Genomic DNA, 18,666 nt, shown 5'->3' with positions numbered 1-18,666 from the left:
CGACACGAGGAGCCGGAGCAGAAGACTGGACACGAGGAGCGGCCAGCGGAGCGGGACCAGGCCGCAAACAGTAGACAAGACAATCACCTTTTATTAAACAGTGACTAAGAGAAGTAAAAGTGGCACAAAAATAGTTTCAGTATCCATAGCAAAAATACTGAGCTCTATTTGTAATCTGAAAACAGGATGATGTACATTGATTAGGTTGAAAAATAACTTCTTGCAAACAAAATCAGCGACAATATTAAGTTACCTTTTTAATTGCGAAGGCGATTTGTAACTTTCTTCCGATCCAAGTGGAAAGTCGGAGTTATATGTGGGACTAAACCCCAACAGGAACCGTCATGGTCTTGGTAGATCTCCACGGGGTCGGTTGCTCATTCGACCGTGAATTCTGGCGGAATTTCCAAAAACCCTGAAATAAGAGTAGGTGCGATGTGAAGTTACCTACACCTACATGTCTTATCATTAAAGTGCTGGTTTAGCAAGCCCATATAATTCGTTTTCGTTTCTACACAAAAAAATTGAAAATTAATGGGACATCGGTGGCAGTGGACGGAAGAGTCAAGCCTAGAATAATTTCAAAACTAGTACAGTAATAAGAAGCGTAACCCTTTAAATAGAAAATGTCAAAAAATCAAAAAGAAAAATATCATAATAAGAAACTCATTACAGCGTGCGGGAATACTAAACAGTAAATTCTGGAAAGTATACTTTAAGTATAGAAAGTCTAGTGTAGTCTACGCTACAAAATATTCTCACTTAATTAAAATGTGTTCTAAATGAGCATGACATCATGAAGTGTGGTCAACTATAACTTGAGAGATTATCGAAGTTTTCCGACAATAACCGACACTCAGAGGCAATACTAGTAATAATGCCCAGAGTGGGCGGCGTTGGCCCAGTAGCTGTGTTCAAATGGAACCTTTGAGTGTAGACAAGTTATCTTTGAGAGGGTAAAATATTTATATTTCATTCAGTGGAACATATTAAACTATGGAAACTGATATCAGTCTACCTCTGTCTAGCGTTAGAAAAAATATAAACGTTGTGAAACATATCTTAACTCATCGACTACCAACATGGAACATGTACGCATTTACAGAAGTAAATATTAGACTTATGTATTTTGGATAATGCAACATCTGATTTAGTGTTTTGTTATTGGTTGATAGATTTAAAATCAGACATGTGAAACTGAATATGTAATTGCTAATAAATAATTCATCTCATAAAATAAACTATAAAGTTAATTACTTTTTAAACGTACCTCGTGGTTTAACGGTGTTATACCAGCAGCGAATCTGAACAATCTGTCGTCTATATTGTGAAGTTGTATTCCGCATTATAATATGTCATTAAAGACATCTGTGATATGTGATACGAGAGCACACAGCGGCACACTCAAGTCAAATCCACAGAGGCGACAGCTATTATATTTGATGTAGATAAATTGCACAAATATGAATGCGAAAAGCATTTACACTTACTAATCATAAACCTTTAGTTAGTATATTAGGAACCAAAAAATATATTCTTAGCACTAAGGCTTTTAGGTGGTAAAGCCTAGATGTGGTCAAGTTACTACAGCTCGCACATGGGCTGGCTCGACCGGGGAAGTACCACCCTCTCACAGAAGATCAGCGTGAAATAGCCTTTAGTGGCTACTTTTCGTCCTATGAGTGAAAGAACCGGTTGCCCTTTCCCCGTTCCCACCCTTTCTTGCCATTTTCTTATCCCCACTCCTCCCTTTTCCTCAACAATCAAGGTTGGCAACGCATCCGCAACATAGATGTTGCGGATGTCCGTGGGCGACGGTCACTACTGCCCATTAAGTAGGCTGCCTGTTCGTTTGCCACGTTTCACATAAAAAAAATAATGTAGACTTCAACTTTGGGCTAGTTAGTTATAAAATTATGATTTTGATATCCAATTTATTAAATCGATATAAAATATGGTTGAAGAAGTCTTCTGCTTAGTTAAAAATCTTAAAGATTTTACTATCAATGAAGACTTACAGGAAATATTACATTTCGATATCGAAGCACTACTTTTAGATTATAGATTACAGGATTCTGGAGAAGGCAACCTTTTTAGTTCTTATATTCAGTTTAATTAGTAGTATCTTAAAAAAAATAATTATATAAAGACTTAGAATGCATTTTGTGGGGAGGCAAAGTTGTAATACATAGGTCCTGTAGAGAAAAATTCTTAAAGAATTAGATTGTTGATGATATACAGACACGTACCAATCAGTAGTGATGAGAGGTCAAACTGCTCGGTGTGCGGCTCGGCGGGATCTCCCATGGGTGTGACTAGCATGACCTTTTGGCAAAATACACGTTGTATTGCTGCGAAAATTGTTTACTAGCATGCCGACTAATAAGGGTAGTGGACCAGGACATGTGCCATTGTACAACTTGTTCGTGAATAAGATTATTATGTATATAAATTTTTTGAATTCTTTTAGTAATCCAATACGTGTACATACGTACAGTTATCCATACTCGTTAAGATAATTTGTGGCGATAGAGTTATTATTACTGACAAAATAATTGTTAATGAAACAGTATTTTTTAAAATATTGTTAGATTCACAAAGCCGATAATCGTTTATGTTACTGTAAGAGTTGCAGTTATGAAACGTCCAAAAAGTGTAGTCGTTCATGATGCGGTAAACAGCGCTGTTCAGTCCTTGTGGCGACGAAAGCTTCTATAGTCATGGAAGACTGCGTAAACAGTCTAGGCAATCTAGACTCTGTCAAATCAGTTACTGTATAAATGATGTCTCTAACAATAGCGTTTACTTATTCTTATACTAAATTAAACATCACCATTCTAAAATTAGTGTTATGTACAATACTTAACTTAATTGGAAAAATTTAACAGTTGCTGTCTAAGTATACTTAAGCGATATGTGATTGTCTTAGTTTCGAAACAAATACTTGCAAAGATATACGTATTTTATTTAGAGAAAAGAAAATCCAATCTTCTAACATATCGTAATTTTATTCAGACTCCTTGTAACCACGAGCTTGAATTGTAAGCTCTCTTTAACTTTGTCGAGCGTTTTGTTTACAAATAGTTTGACGTAGTCCCGACTCTCGACATATTTTATGGCGGAATTATTATGTTGCAATAAAGTTTAACTATTCTATACGATAGAATAATATTTTATAATGAGACGTACGAGCTATAATTCATTTTAAAACATATCTTTTGTTATGTTTAAATTACTTTTAAATATTTCTGCAAAATTTTTGAACTGAATCAATATAATAATTATGTAGTTGTTAAATAATTATTTCGATTTATAACGCCATAATAAGTTTAAAATTGTTGTGGTTAAAATTAACCTCAGCATAAGCTATGTGAGGGATTTTTAGGAGTAAATAAAATTATGTTTCGGAGAGATAATTAAAATTAAAATCTTGTTTGTCTCCTCCGGACGTTATATTCTTATCTTTATTTGCAATCACACTTGGTGCTACTTTTTCCTTGGTCAAAATAACACTAAATATTGCCTTGGTTCTTTTGTAACACTGATCTAGATTTAAAGCCGATTTTTTTTTGTTTTTTGCCTCTCATATCTTATGCAAGGCTATAAAATTTCATATTATTTCGGCAATATCTGATCAAATTATTTCAGTGTTTTTTAATGTAGTAATTTATCTGCAATGGTCTGAAAGGCTTTTGTTTTTGTATATTGTTTTATTTGTGTTAATGTCGATCAGAGCCAGAGATTTTATGGAAGTATAGAGTACTAATTGATATAACGAGAAATTTAATGAAACGAATAAGATTACATATCAAAATAGGTATTAACCAAGACTTTGTGATTAGCCAGATATTAGGACGGCAAATATCTGTTGTGCATAAATTAATGTAATGTTATAATCATGTAATGTGTTTGATACGTTGTCCTTGCATTGCTTTTTGGACGTAAAGTTGTTGATTTTAATAGGTATATTTGTTTAAACGTATATTTGCGTTTCGTATGATGGTTATTAGTCATTACGCCTGAAGTTGAAATTTCTATGCTATTGACATTAATAATAGTAATTATACATAATACATCGTTTTTTGTCCTTATTAAAGTTGATTTAAAAGTCATATTTAACATGTGTATATTATAATACAAAACAAAAACTTTGTCAACAAAGAAAATCTATTATAAAAATATCTAAATATTATTTTATCTCGCATTTCTAACCCTCGAGGTTTTGAACCCTCGATGATATATTTTGTGAATTGAACTGATATCACAAATCGTATTCGGTGGTTTTCGATTTCATCGAAGTAAATTTTGTTTTAAATTTCACTCGACATTCAAAGCGTGAAATAAACATTTTTATCTTCACAATTCTGAATTTATAACTGAACATTTTTACAATATAGCTTGAGTAGTAAAACTCAAGACAGACTGGTGTTTATTTGTGTTTCGGGAAAACTCCGACCATTATAAATTTACATAGATAACTCTTCACAAAAATAGAATATCTAAAGATGTCATAGTGGTAAGTAAACCGGGATCTGAGAATGGCATCTTAGAGAAATCGAGAGGAACCAAAATACAAAATTTTGTCGAAATCGATTCAGTAGTTTTTGAGTTTATCCCGTCTAAAGCAGGCTTTGTCTCATTAGACATACATTCTCGATAGATCTAGTCATCACTTAAAATCATATAATAAATAATTAAAAAAAATTGAAACTGAAAAAGTATAAATAAATATCTAAGACTTATATATTTTTTTTAAATTTTGGATTAACTACGCAGTTTTTATTACCGTAATCACGGGGAGCTTCTGCAAATTAATCGAAACTCAGGGAGCATGTAGTTGAAAAAAATTAAAAAACTTGTAGTAAATCCGAAAACATTACTATTATTTAAATACCATTAAGGTGTAGGAATTCTGATTTAGTTGATCACAAATGATTAAAAAAATATTTTTATTGTTATCGTTATTTTATGAATTATGGGTATAATGTGGGTAACCTTAGAAATATTACTAATGAGAGACTTCGTAGATGACGTATTGCAGTCGGTAGTTTTGAAAATATTCGCGGCCAGCCGCCATGGCGTCGGCGCCACCAGACTATGATTAAAAGGTGGTCAATCGTTTCGAAAAGTGATCAGTGTTCGTACAGTGAAATAAACGTAATATATTTATAAGTTACCCGAGTATTGCGTCGGTAAAGTGATTTAAGGAAATAAGAAAAATCTCAAAGGATGGATATATATATCAAAACATCTGAGGTTTGGATTTTTAACCGTTGTTTAACGTTATCTTAAGAAATGATACATAATATTACAATGATCGAAGATCAAACTTCGGAATATTGCATTACGGTTGCTTTACCAATTAAGCCACCGTGCCCGACTCGAGTCGATCTATTAATCATTAATCATATTAAGCCGTCCTATCGGGATCAGGTTTTCATACGAAAATCATAACAGCTGTTTTTCAGCTTCGCTGTATATAAGAAAGTCAGCCCAAAATAGCTTTAATGGTAAAAGTAAGTTGTATGAAGAGGTTGCAAGCTGAGGTATATTATAGCATCCAGGAATATATACTGTTACCTAGGACTAAGACCGTAACGCGGCTTACTCTGCTTGAGACGGATTAACCATACAATACCTCGCTGTCATTTCGTCACATATTTTTGTTCAAAGAGCCGTAATTTGAACAGAATTTTTTTCCCTGTCAATAAGACGTGAGAGGTCTGTACATCGTGTAATATACACTCCTTTCGATTACGCTCAGGAACCGTATTTGAGAGTATATTATTCTAATAGCGCTTTGACTAGCACTTCGTAGGCTATATCCTGATGAGTCGATTACAAGAAAACACCTTGATACCTTAAAATGATTTTATATTTACAAGCACCACCGTCTCGATCGGTATCCAACAGCGAGTGCCCGATCGAGTTCCGTTTTAAAAAACATACCATACTCAAAAAAAAATATAATAATACCCTACGTAAAAAAACTATCACTTTACAAAAATAAATCGGTAAAACATTTCCTTTAAATCGATATAAGTTAAGTAGTCATAATTTAATACATTTAGAAGTTATTATAAATATTAACGTCATTTAACAAACAAAATGTGATATTCCATATCAAGGATGAATATGTCGGTAACAATCGTAATAAATTTTACACACATTGACAATGGGGGCCATGTAAAACCAAGTCTAGCTGGTCTAATCGTTTACTCCTGTGGTCAAATAATAAAGATAATTAAAAAAACGATACGTTTAAACAGGGTTATATATAATAATCAATCGGTTAATATTTTCAATGCAAGTCATGTCGTTAGTGTTTCCTGATGATTTACATTTAACTTATTTTTATAATAAGTAAAAATTTGCATTAGGAGAATATTGGCTAGAGAACAACCACCTTTACTAGTCTAAAAACGTGACTTATCTCGTAAAGAGAAACTGTAATGAAAATAGCAAAACTAATCTAAAATAGAATATCTTATATATGTATAAAAAAAAGTGTTAAGTAACAGAAAACTATATTCAAATAAAACATAAAGAATAATTACTCCAAGGTGTGATGTTGGAGGCGATTATTATAATAAAAAAAAAATGTGTTATAATAAATATTGTGTGACATACAAGATAATTGATTGATAATTTGATAAATGTATTTCATATCGAATGAAGCATTGTTTATTTAATATACAGTAAAAAGATTTTACTAATGGTCTTAAATTAATTCATAACTAAACTAATCATAGAAGAGAATTTGATATCCAGCAACCAGATACTACGATACGATAATTCTGTATAAAATAATGATTAATAAATATGTTTATATAAAAACTTTAATTTACTATTTATTAATATTTTTAATCAACCAATTTTGTATGAGTTTTAAATTAAATAGGGGTTATTCAGTGCAGTTCAATGTCCTAATGTTTATAGCTTCATTTTTATGAATATCGTCCTTTAATTCAGCAAGTATTCAAAAGTAATTCGTGTATTCCTTTAAATTATATATTGACAACATAATTAATATAATATCTTTTGTATTAAATTTATAAGAAAATAATATGAAAAATTTAATTTTCTCATATAATATAAAAAGATTATTTCTATAGTTCTAGTAATATTTTTTTTTATTTTAGAAATTAGTTAATATTTATTGATAATCGATTCTCATTTACTTACTTTCTGTTAAGAAAAAGATATGTATAATATAAGAGTATTTTTTGAAGGAAAATAAAAAAAAAATTAGATACATTTTTCTCGCTTCTTTCGAAAAAAAGATCTCGATACTGGCAGGTTTAAGTGATCACCACGTTGCACTCACTTAGATCAAAAAATCACTGGAAATATTTTATCGGCTTTAATATTTTACATATAATTTTCATAAAGCTGTCCGGGTTCGGCCTAATCCAGTGGACATGTGGGCTTCAATTGACATTAATTATCAAAGTTTTGGCGAATGTTATAATGAAGGGTAACATAAATAGATTTATACCCTTGAGCTATTAGTAAATTCTTATTAAATCTGTTAAAGATTTAATAAAGTAATGCACAATTTATAATTATTATGTCTATTTGTGATAATTGTTGCAATATAACCGATATCTTAATCCATTAGAGAAAACTCTGTAGCAGTTTTCTTTGATCCTGTTCGTATACGCTTCATATTAGGACAACGAAATAAATAATCACAGGTTCAATATTCCAAATAAAGCAAAAGTACCCTTCCAAATATTCAGGTTTTAAATATTTTACAAATTTGAATTATTAAATCGATTAAATTAGTCTATTGACATTCATCCCAAAAAAGGCAATGTTTTAAATGATTATCATAATTAATACGTGTTTCCTTATAATAGTATTTCTAACATAAGAGCAATTTTATTTTATCATTTAATATTATAAGAAAGGATTAACGATGATTTCCTTTATAGCAAGCACTCCGGCCAATGAGAAATGTTGTCGCTATTTCTCTACTCCCTCTACAAAGGAAAATAAACTGTAAGTATAGTATTACTCATATATTCAAGTCCGGGCTGAAAGCAAACTTTATCATTTCACTTCGTATGTCAAGCAAAATTTAACTCATAAATAGATTTCAAGAAAACATTGAGTAAAAGAAAATTCAATATCAATAAATTTTAATGAATTATTATGAATATTAGAATTAATTTTGATTAGATTTTATTTTAAGATGAATAATGATCGTTAATAAGAACACTTTATCAAGAAAACTTTATAAATACACATCAGAAACAAATAAAGGTTACAGTCCTATTTGAACCTTCATGTCACAGAATAATCAATGTTCTACGTCAACGACAACGAACATGAACTGTTTATGTATAGCTTAGTAAAGCATTTTGCAAATATATATTTCAGTTCATAGATCGAGACCATTAATAAAATGAGTTTTAATATAAACCTCAAAGTAAACATCGAATCCACCATTGCTGATTTACAAAATAATATATGAAACAAAAATATGATAGATTATAAAGAAATATGCTATAATAACTGAATTTAAACATTAAGAGTATTTTTATTTTTCTCGATTTTAATCGAAGTTTCGATTATTTTGCTGTAACCTTGGCCACACGCAGACAAGATGGAAGATTTTATATGTTTGTCTATTTTTTGCCATTTGTCGAAAATAATTTCTTGACTTTTCTCGCCTACTGCTCTGAAATCGTCTGTTAGTCACGGATACAATATTTTATATTTTTGACGACGGGTCTCGTCTATTAGATAATTGCTAGCTATTGACTTTATTCATATTAGGATAACTTTTAATTTTAATAGCCTCACTTATTTATCTAGGTATATATTATATTTGTGTTAACGAACGATGTTCTGCATCTTTTTAAAGAACGGATATATGTAATTGCTTCTCTAAACCACTGTGGGTTAACACAATTCTGATTTAAATGCACGTCTATTTTTATTCTCTGAGGTATGTTCTTTAGCTCTTTTATCAAAGCTCCGTCTTCCTTTGTCCTACGTATGACAAGCTACAGTCACAAATAAGTTCTTAAACAACCTTCTTTTTTGATAAGAAGTGGTACTCTTAATTGATCTCAAGAACTGGCTTACTATTTTATTTGGTTTATATATCTTGTTCATTAATACAATCTTTAAGAAGTTGTTTCAAAGATATCAGTAACTCACTTCCCATATGTAATATGTCCAGTTGACACTCAGCTGCGGGTAGTTTCAGATAATTCTTGCAATGGTAGTTAAGCTTAGGTGAAAGTGCCAATTTTTGTCACAATTAGGGCGTTCTACGTAGATTTATAGTAATACACAAGACAATTAAGAAATTCTTGATAGTTAAATAAACCAGACCAACTGATAGACACTTTCAAATCGCCTGCCTGTTAGAACAAGTTGGAGTGCCAGTCTTCAATGCAGAATTAGCGTGTTCTAAGTGGACTCATTGTAGTGCGCGAGAATATTAAGATATTGTTGGTGGTGTACCAAGAAACAAGATAAAGTAATAGAAACTTTCAACTCGTCTGCCCGTTACCACTGTTATTAATTTACGAAAAATTTACGAGATGAGACGAAAATTCAACACATTTTTCTTTTATTGTGGGAAAAGAGTATCACTCGTATGAAGAAATGATATTTATAATCTCTATTACTAAGTCCCTGAATAATCATCTTCATATCTGTAAGTACATGTATGAAAATCTGTTTCTCCACAAATTTACTACCAAAAATCAAGATTTTACAAGCTTTCCGAGATAACATATTAATATTATTACGGCCATATGATATGGACAAATTAATATGCAGGTTATAAAAGCTCAATAACATCGTTATCAAATGCCATCAGGAATTCAATATAATACCTATACGTGAAAGATGACAACTAAAGCGCGAATAAGTTGATGCGAAATAAAATATATGTAAATTGAAAGTAAATATTCCATAAACAAAACGAGCTTTAATGGATAACATAAACGAAAAATAATTGGTTTAGAATGTACAATCTATTTATAGTCATTATATTATTTGTATAATATAGCTCGTTTTAAGTACAAGTATTTAAATAGTTTGATAATTGTAGTAGTTGAAACCTGAACATTACATTGTATCATTACTCTTTTTTCTATACAAGTAAATTTATCAGTGTAACTTATAAACAATACTCTATTCTATTCTTTGAGTTATTTGTATTTCCTTTTATATCTCGCCAATGTCTGAACTATCCTAATGATGTGCGGTCTGTTGGAACAACTGACAGATAACTGTCAAACAACTGACAGTAATTTTAAAACTGATAAGTTAAGAGAGAAAAATTTTCAATCTACTCGATTTTCCTGTTTTTTTATTTTATATAAGAATCTTCCGTGAAATGCAAAAAAAAATTTATAAAAATATGTAAAAGGCATTTGAAAAGCCGTTCTCTACTCTCGAGTTACACAATGAAAAGTAAGGCTAGTACTCACTAGTCCTTATATGTATATCCTTATATCTGAAAATTCAAGAATAAGAAAATGTTCACCTTTAGTCAGCTGTCTGCTCATTTTGTGTATAAATAAAGTAGAATTAAAAGCTAGTTTAATTTATTTATAACAGTTGTATAACAAAGATATCATTACTCACTATTTGTATAATTACATTTTTTGTAGTAATAACTGTTTCCATTACATCATATCTTAACTACACGTTTCATAATTTTTAAGAATATATATTTACAGTTATTGAACGTGTCTTCATAGGCCTTTAAAGCTCGCAAGACGAGTTTTGCATTCAAAGGATAGATTATAAGTTCAAGTTGTAAATTAAATTCTTCTGTCATATTTATCAAATTTAAGTACCGTTTAAAGTATTAATGTATTGTAGTTTAAATTTAAATAACAGTAAATGGAATGTATATAGTATATTAAATTAGAAATTAGTTATTCTCTCTATCTTTTAATCAAGTACTTAACCAAATATTTGTATAAGGACGCCATAAATTATACAGATCTGTCAGTCAAATAAGTAGGGCATCTTTCTTTTAATCATAGACAATTATTTAATGAAAATTTTGGACTCGTAACACCGTAAAAATGTTATTAATTAACTTTTAAATACTTAAAAAAAATACGTATGTAAAAGTCATGGTGGCCTGGAGGTTAAAATGCTCGCCTCTCATACGTGAGGGCGCGGGTTCGAAATCTGGCAAGTACCAATGTGATCTTTTCCGAGTCATATGTACTTTTTAAGAGTATTTAGACACAACTGGCTGGAACAGGTTACAGCAAGTTTTGTGGTCTAAATAGCCCCAAAAAAAAGTAATGGTGCAGAAGGCAAGGGGAAACCACTGCAACTATCTTTCCATGAAAGGCATCACGTATACGGATAACTGATACGTGATGACCATGACGAGTCTACAAAGACTCTTGCGACGATGAAGAAAAATATGTAAATATACATACAATGTGTACCTTGAGAAACATAGTACCATGTGTATATTATAACGCTATATTTTTATTAATAAAAAAAAAAAGACTCTTTGTATTACTTCAACAAAAATAATTTCTCTCCCCACGAGCTTGATTTCGAGGGATTTAAGAAAATCTTGGCAGCGGCGGAGAGCTATTGTGCCGAAATGAATTATGTAATAACATTTCCGACGAGGACATGATGATCTGAACATTTCCTTAATAATCTTTTTATGCGTACATTATTTAAATTTATTTTTTTCGGAGATTCTTCTATTAACGTTATAAAAGTTTATATGTTAGAACATAACGAGGAAAATGAATTACGTAGTACTAAATTGCTTAATATTATGCTTTTATAAAATGTTGTACTTTTTTTGTTAAAGTGAGATTTTACTACTCTAAAAACGACATCGTGATGAGGCGGAAATTTAAGTCGATAGCAATATTAGCTTAATACAAATTTCGTATCGCCGGATTCCAATAACATTGGAATGACAGAGGGTGAAAAGGCTCTAGCAGTAATTGGTATAATATATGTAATAACAGCTATGTTATATGATATTATCTCATATACTTGAGCTGCTATGTGAGATTGGAGATTGCTCCTTAACAAAAGTTAACATAATTAAAACAGTAATGTATTATCAAGCTACAAAATATCAATAGTCAACTGAAAAAAACAAACATCTGTATTATATTTTATTATTATTTTAGTTACGCGTGATTCCTTTAAGCAGATAAACAAAAGGCGACCAATCAAATAAATATGCACAAATTAAAATTATATTTCCTTACAGCTTCATAAAACATTCAGAAATGTTTCAACGTTCTCTTTATAAAGGATCAGTAGCTGCACAATTTAGAAGTCTAAGAAAACGTAAAGGACGATCTTTGTATTAAAGTGATCGAATTAAGCATGAGACGAAACTTCTCAGCATTCCTTGATCCAACCCGGCTCCGTGCGGGCGCGGGCTCCACAATAAGGTAGGCAATTGTTCGTAATGAATTCAAAATAGTGATGTGTACTGATATATTTTATGTACATGTTTAGGTATACTTAATGTGAAAGAAGATTTTATAACACAATGTTGCTGTCAGTGTCGTAATGTTGGCTCGTATATTCGCTCGTTCATGTGATGCTTTAATTTACATAATGTAGTCAGTTCCGAAGCTACTCAATCACACAGTTGAGCGGAACCCGTTTCATTAATGATTTGTGAAATTTTGTACGTCAGTCCCATTAAATAGTGTTAATTTAATTCAAAAATTCACATTTGTTATTACGAAACAAGTATCGTCCAATCTATATCTGTTAGATTATATTAAATTGTCGAACTCGAAATTCTATAACGGAATTTTCGGTTATAAATTCGTTCCGTAACGAGATTCAGACATTCATCTCCAAATTGTTCCAAGATCCAATGATTCAAGTTTTCGTGAGTGCTAATTTGAAGCCGCTCCTACCACATGATCACATTACCTGCGATCGAATAACTCCTGTTCGAACTTTCAGGATTGATGACAATGTATCGATACGCGTTCAACTGTGTGATTAAATCCTTTCAAATCTGACCACATTATGCAAACGAGTTTATAAAGTTAACAGAACTTTGGTTACATAGTATTAGTGAACGAAAATTTTGACTTTATATATACAGTTGCATAAAATACTCTGTGGATATGTTTCAAATTTAGTAAGCAAATAAAAGTATGAAATGAGATGATTAATATTGTAATACCGTTCCCTATTTAATATTTATTTTAACAGTATTGACTAAATATTCCCGTAAATAAATTATTTACCGGAATATTTAATATTTTTACTTCAATTTTATAATATAAATTGTTGTTTATTTTATAAAGCCAATGCATAACGCTTATATAAACAAAAATATATTTTTTTTACATCATTGTTGAATTTGAGTAAATATTTATAATAACATTGTTAAATATATGATTTTAGGCTATTTTTTCATTTTTTTTTATACGTTATGTAATGTACTTAGACGAAACATGGGGAACTGTTTAAAAATAGTTCCCGATTTTTTGACAGATACATTTTACTAATCGTGATCTTAGGCAGATAAAAGTGTCTATCACTGAGTCTAGTTGTTTTCTGAACAACTGCCAATGATCTCTTAATTTCCTCGAATATTGCTCTCACTATGTTGACTATGAGCTGGTAATGGGTTCACGGACATGGAACTTTATATTTTTCATTAGGGTATCCCAGGTTAATTTCCAGCCAATTATTGAAATAAAGATTGGACAAGCCGTAGTCACAATCAAGTTTTTATAAACTCGCTTCTTTTAAAGAATTGGTCCTTTTAATTAGATCCAAGAATTCCATTTATATATGTGATTGTCACTAAACTTTGGCTGGCTGTTGATGGTTCTTGTGGTTCTTGCGATGTTGGCTTGGCACTAGATGTTTAGCATAGTAAAGGTGTTAGCCTTTCTGAAACAAAGATTTGCCACCGGTAACAAACTGTTTAGAGTGGTGGAGTAGTTTCGTATTAAAATACGTTGTTTATTATGTATTTTAAGGTGCCTGAAGTGATGATAGTACTCTTAAAATGAATTTATCTTTTGTATATGTAGGTGAAACAATCTCAAAATACAACAAAATGTATTGTTAAAAATAAAATAGTAACAGCGATAAAACTGAAACAGAAATGAAAATGGTTGTTTCAATGGAAACAAACCACTCAATGTGAGGTTGCAACAAATTTTGAAGTCAAATTCTAAAAGGTATTGACCTTTAATATATTCAATAGTATGCTGAGGCTGCTTCGACTTGTAAATAGAGTAAACTGGCATAATAACCACCCAAAGGAAAATAAAAATAAACCATTTTTAAAACATAAAATATTCACTGCTATATTTTTATAAGATTACGATTTTTTTTAAGGTATAATTACGACTAGACTGAATATGAAAGTAATCGAACAAGGGTCTGTCTTAATAAATGGATTCTCGTGAAGCTAAACAAAAATTTGTTAGAAGACTTGGAACTCATAAAAAAAGCAAAGGAACAAAATTAATTCCTGGAACTAACAGAACAAAACCAATTTAATTGCTATTTTAGGCCGATTTGTTGATTTTATGAAACAATGAGTAGTTCTGAACATCAACTTTAATATCGCTGACATTAAGATTGATATTCAGACAGATTTATATTTATGTCTTATTTTCCGAGTTTTTAATAATCATTCATAGTATGGTAATTTTATAACTGTTTGTTTGATACATTTAATATATACATTTAAAAAAAGGGGGAAAAAAGTCGAGTTTTATATAAAAAAATGTTTTATACTTGATACAAGACAATTAAAAAATCTTATATAGATAATAGGAGTATGGTCAAATAGCTACAGGCTCTTCGAATATATTTTCAAAGCATACCATTTGTATATTAAATAAGTGTGGATTTAATATTGCATGACAAATTAATGCAAAACTTGTTATAATAACATTACGTACTACTAATATCATTAACACATTTTTCCCACAAAATATTTTATGAAATGAATTTTGATAAAACGATAATTACCCACTTTAATATTATATTTATTCTTTATAATAAGAATTGATTTCGAGTCGGATTATAATGAGACGATAAAGAGCGTAGCTTTAGTGAGTACAAGGATACTTTGATGGGTAAAAAGATTAAAGGTCCTTGGCGGATATAATACTCTGGAATTATCCAACAATACAATATAATAACCAATTGTGGGTTTACCAAAGAATCATTTATTTTGTAATCTATTAACTAAATCTTAAAATACAGGATTACGATATTAACATTCACAAATTGTTTTGTGGATATGATTTGGGTTATATATGTATGTTTATTTTGATTTATACATGATTTTTTTATTGTTTTTACAAATACATTTTTTTTATACAACTCAAATCAAACGATGTGTGTTTTATTATACGTTTTCTTATTTTCAATGCATATTAACGATTTTGCAACAGTGTTTCATAAAAAAATTTTGTTAGTAAAGGAACAAAGGCACATACCTACTTCAATTAATAAGTGATTTTTTCGTTTGTGATACTGCAAATAAAAAATTTGCTGTTTTATCATCTTAAAGATTTAGCAATTTAATGGACTTATTTTGGTGCTCTTACTCAAGGAACGGTACTATAATCTTAATTTTACTGTAAACTTTTGATATAAAAATGCATTAACCTTGTCCAATCAATCTTCTTACGACATACGAGCTCAACATTGTAAATAGACTCTATCATCCGATTTTTCACTGTTAACAAATATTACAATGTGGTAAAAGGATAATTCCAGTATTTAGCCGCTGCAAATCTACGTCCCCTTTTTTATCATATTTTGAAGTATACGCGGCCTTTACTTGCTTTCATCATGTTTTGTACAAAATTTTATGAATACTAAATATTTTTTTTTTATATAAATAAATTAACTCATTCGTCATCATCATCATCATCATCATCATCATCATCAGCCTGTACTGGTCCACTCCTGAACATAGGCCTCTCCAATTGCACGCCACTGAGATCTATTTTCGGCTACTCGCATCCAGCTCCTGCCAGCTATCTTGTGCAAATCGTCACTCCACCTTGCCTGAGGACGTCCTACACTACGTTTGCCGAGACGCGGTCTCCACTCAAGAACTCGTTTACCCCAACGGTTGTCGGTAAGTAATACTCATTAGTAATATACATTTTTAGCTTATTAAATTTTATACAAATAACAAAACGATAAGCGTGCACGCTAAAGGTCTGAAATAAATAACGCAAGAGAACGCCAGAGTAAATTTTTATAGGCATTTTGTATAAAATTTACGAACTTCAAACATTACCTCTTAGATTGAATTGTTACACGGTTTTGTAGATATTCGTTATCAGAATAAAATTTTTATTTCACAGTGATTAGTTACGAAGCATACTACATACAGTTTAAAAAGCGAGTATCAATTCAGTATTGTTCAAACAATTTTGGTTGTTATTTTAGAAGATTATTTTGTTCTGTTTATAATATTTTTGTCAATGTTCAACCGTCAACCGAATTAGCAATGCAAAATAAGATTGGACAAGCCGAACGTGGCCGGAATACTTGTAGGATTACAAATTTTACTTTAAAATAAAGCAGATAATCCAGACGCAAAACGTCACAAATATAACATTGATTTTAAATGTTATTTAACTTATAGAGTTTTATACAAATTATTAATCAGTGAAAATAACTCTTTAACAATTTTCTTCTGTAAAATATATTAAATTTCCATAGAGTTGGTTTTAAATTTTGATTTAACTTATTTGTTATTGTTAACTCGCAGAAAATACTGTAGGTGTTTTTTTTACCGTTGCTGTTATTTTAGGTAAGGTTTTTTAAGTAGTCTTGAGGTAAATCGTTGGGCTGAAAAAAATTTGAATGTAATGGGTGTAGAGTTATTGTAATAACAATTATATTATATCTTTATCAAATTTATTTATCGTAAATCAAAGATATACCCAAAAAAATACTTTTAAAAGAGTGATACGGTGTGGCATATAAGAAAGAGGCGTATCACTAAGTACCAGAAATCTTCATTACAGACATCTTATATGCAGGGTGTTGCGGAATAAACAGAGAAACTTGATAGTTTAAAAAGATGAAAAGATGGCACCACTCTGTCGGTATTAAAAAGAGTAATAATTATGGCTAAAGACGTTATGAGACGTGATTATAAAACCCTCGGAAAACCTTGGAATATCTAGGAACCCTGAAAATTACTTGCGTGTACTTATGCCTTTGTCTTTCTTATATTTGCCTATGGAGCCGAAACTTGGACCATCAACCGCAGAAAACATCAACTAATTGATGCCTCTAACGCTTCTGGTAGATATATATGTCACAGCAACAATCAATAAACAAACTGCAATAAAGCTCGGAAAACGACCAATAACCACTATACTGAATTATGATGTATAAAATCAAAACAGAATGTAAATTTAAGTTTTAAGTATTAGTCTCCAAAATATATCCCATGTAAGAACATATTCTTCTTTATAGACGGATGATATTATAAGACGAGCCCTTCAAGTCACTTCAAACTTTGCCTAGTCTAAGCTATGACATAAAGTGTAGCCATGAATAATACTTCATTTATAAGAGGGCTTAGTACAATGGGATGGCAGGAAACCCTACAATGTCACTCAGACGCTACGCGTACTGCATGATGCATTGTGGCTAAAAAATTATACAGTTTTAGAATGTTTTTTAGTCACGAATTATGGTAAGGTGTTTGTTTTTCAAATGCGAGTATATGGCGGTACAATAACGGTGGTTTTTATTTACCCTGGCTTTTTATTAGATGAACAAAAATTCAAGTCTATTTTCAAGCTGTTGTACTTTCATTTGTGCTTTCCAGAAAATTTGTACTTTTATATATAATATAGAAGACAACAGCCGGAACAATCTATGCCTTAATTATGATAATTTGGTTATTTTTAATTAAGTCCAGACCCGCGCATTATATGTTTGGCATGATATTTGTATTCTATTCTATTTTATATAACGGTCGGTAATCATTATCATTGGTTGGTCTGGAAAGTTAGTTATTTCTTATCGTGAAATATCTAGAAGGTAAAAATGTTAATTATGAAACGTTTAGCAAAAATGAATGTTCCTATCCGAATGTAATTATCCTCATTAGCTTTATTCGAGTGAAGACGGTTAATTAAAATTATTTATTCTGTACAATTTTCTGGTTTTCGATTTAGTTAAGAAACAAAAGCATCCCAAGAAGTTTTAATTAACGACTATTTTCTTTTATTACGACGGAATTAAGGAAGAAAACTTATTTGTACTGAAGTTTTATGAAATGAAGTTAATAACTTAATATATGGTAACAGAGTCTAATGATTTATTTATTAGGAATCTTTATAATCTTTCCAGTTTAAAATAAATTATAAAAGTTCACTCACTGTATAATAGTCAACACAGTTGTACAATGTCACTCTTAATTAAATATAAAAAATATAACTTTTTTCAATTCTAATTTTAAATTCTAATTTAAAAAAATTCTATTGTCGTTGCTTTATAGATTTTTCCAATGTCAAGTACGATTTATGAACTGAGCTAAATAAAGAGCGATTCTTAAATGTTCAAGGTCACGACAAAATTCATATCTTTAAAAAATAATCTCAATAGATTTTCTTTTCATTAAATAAATTTATTTTTTCACACTTATAAACGGTAGGC

The sequence above is a fragment of the Danaus plexippus genome, chromosome 7 (genome assembly GCF_018135715.1).
Source record: "Danaus plexippus chromosome 7, MEX_DaPlex, whole genome shotgun sequence".
Taxonomy (NCBI): Eukaryota; Metazoa; Arthropoda; class Insecta; order Lepidoptera; family Nymphalidae; genus Danaus; species Danaus plexippus.
The sequence above is the reverse complement of the archived record's forward strand: the minus strand, read 5'-3'. Positions refer to the sequence as shown.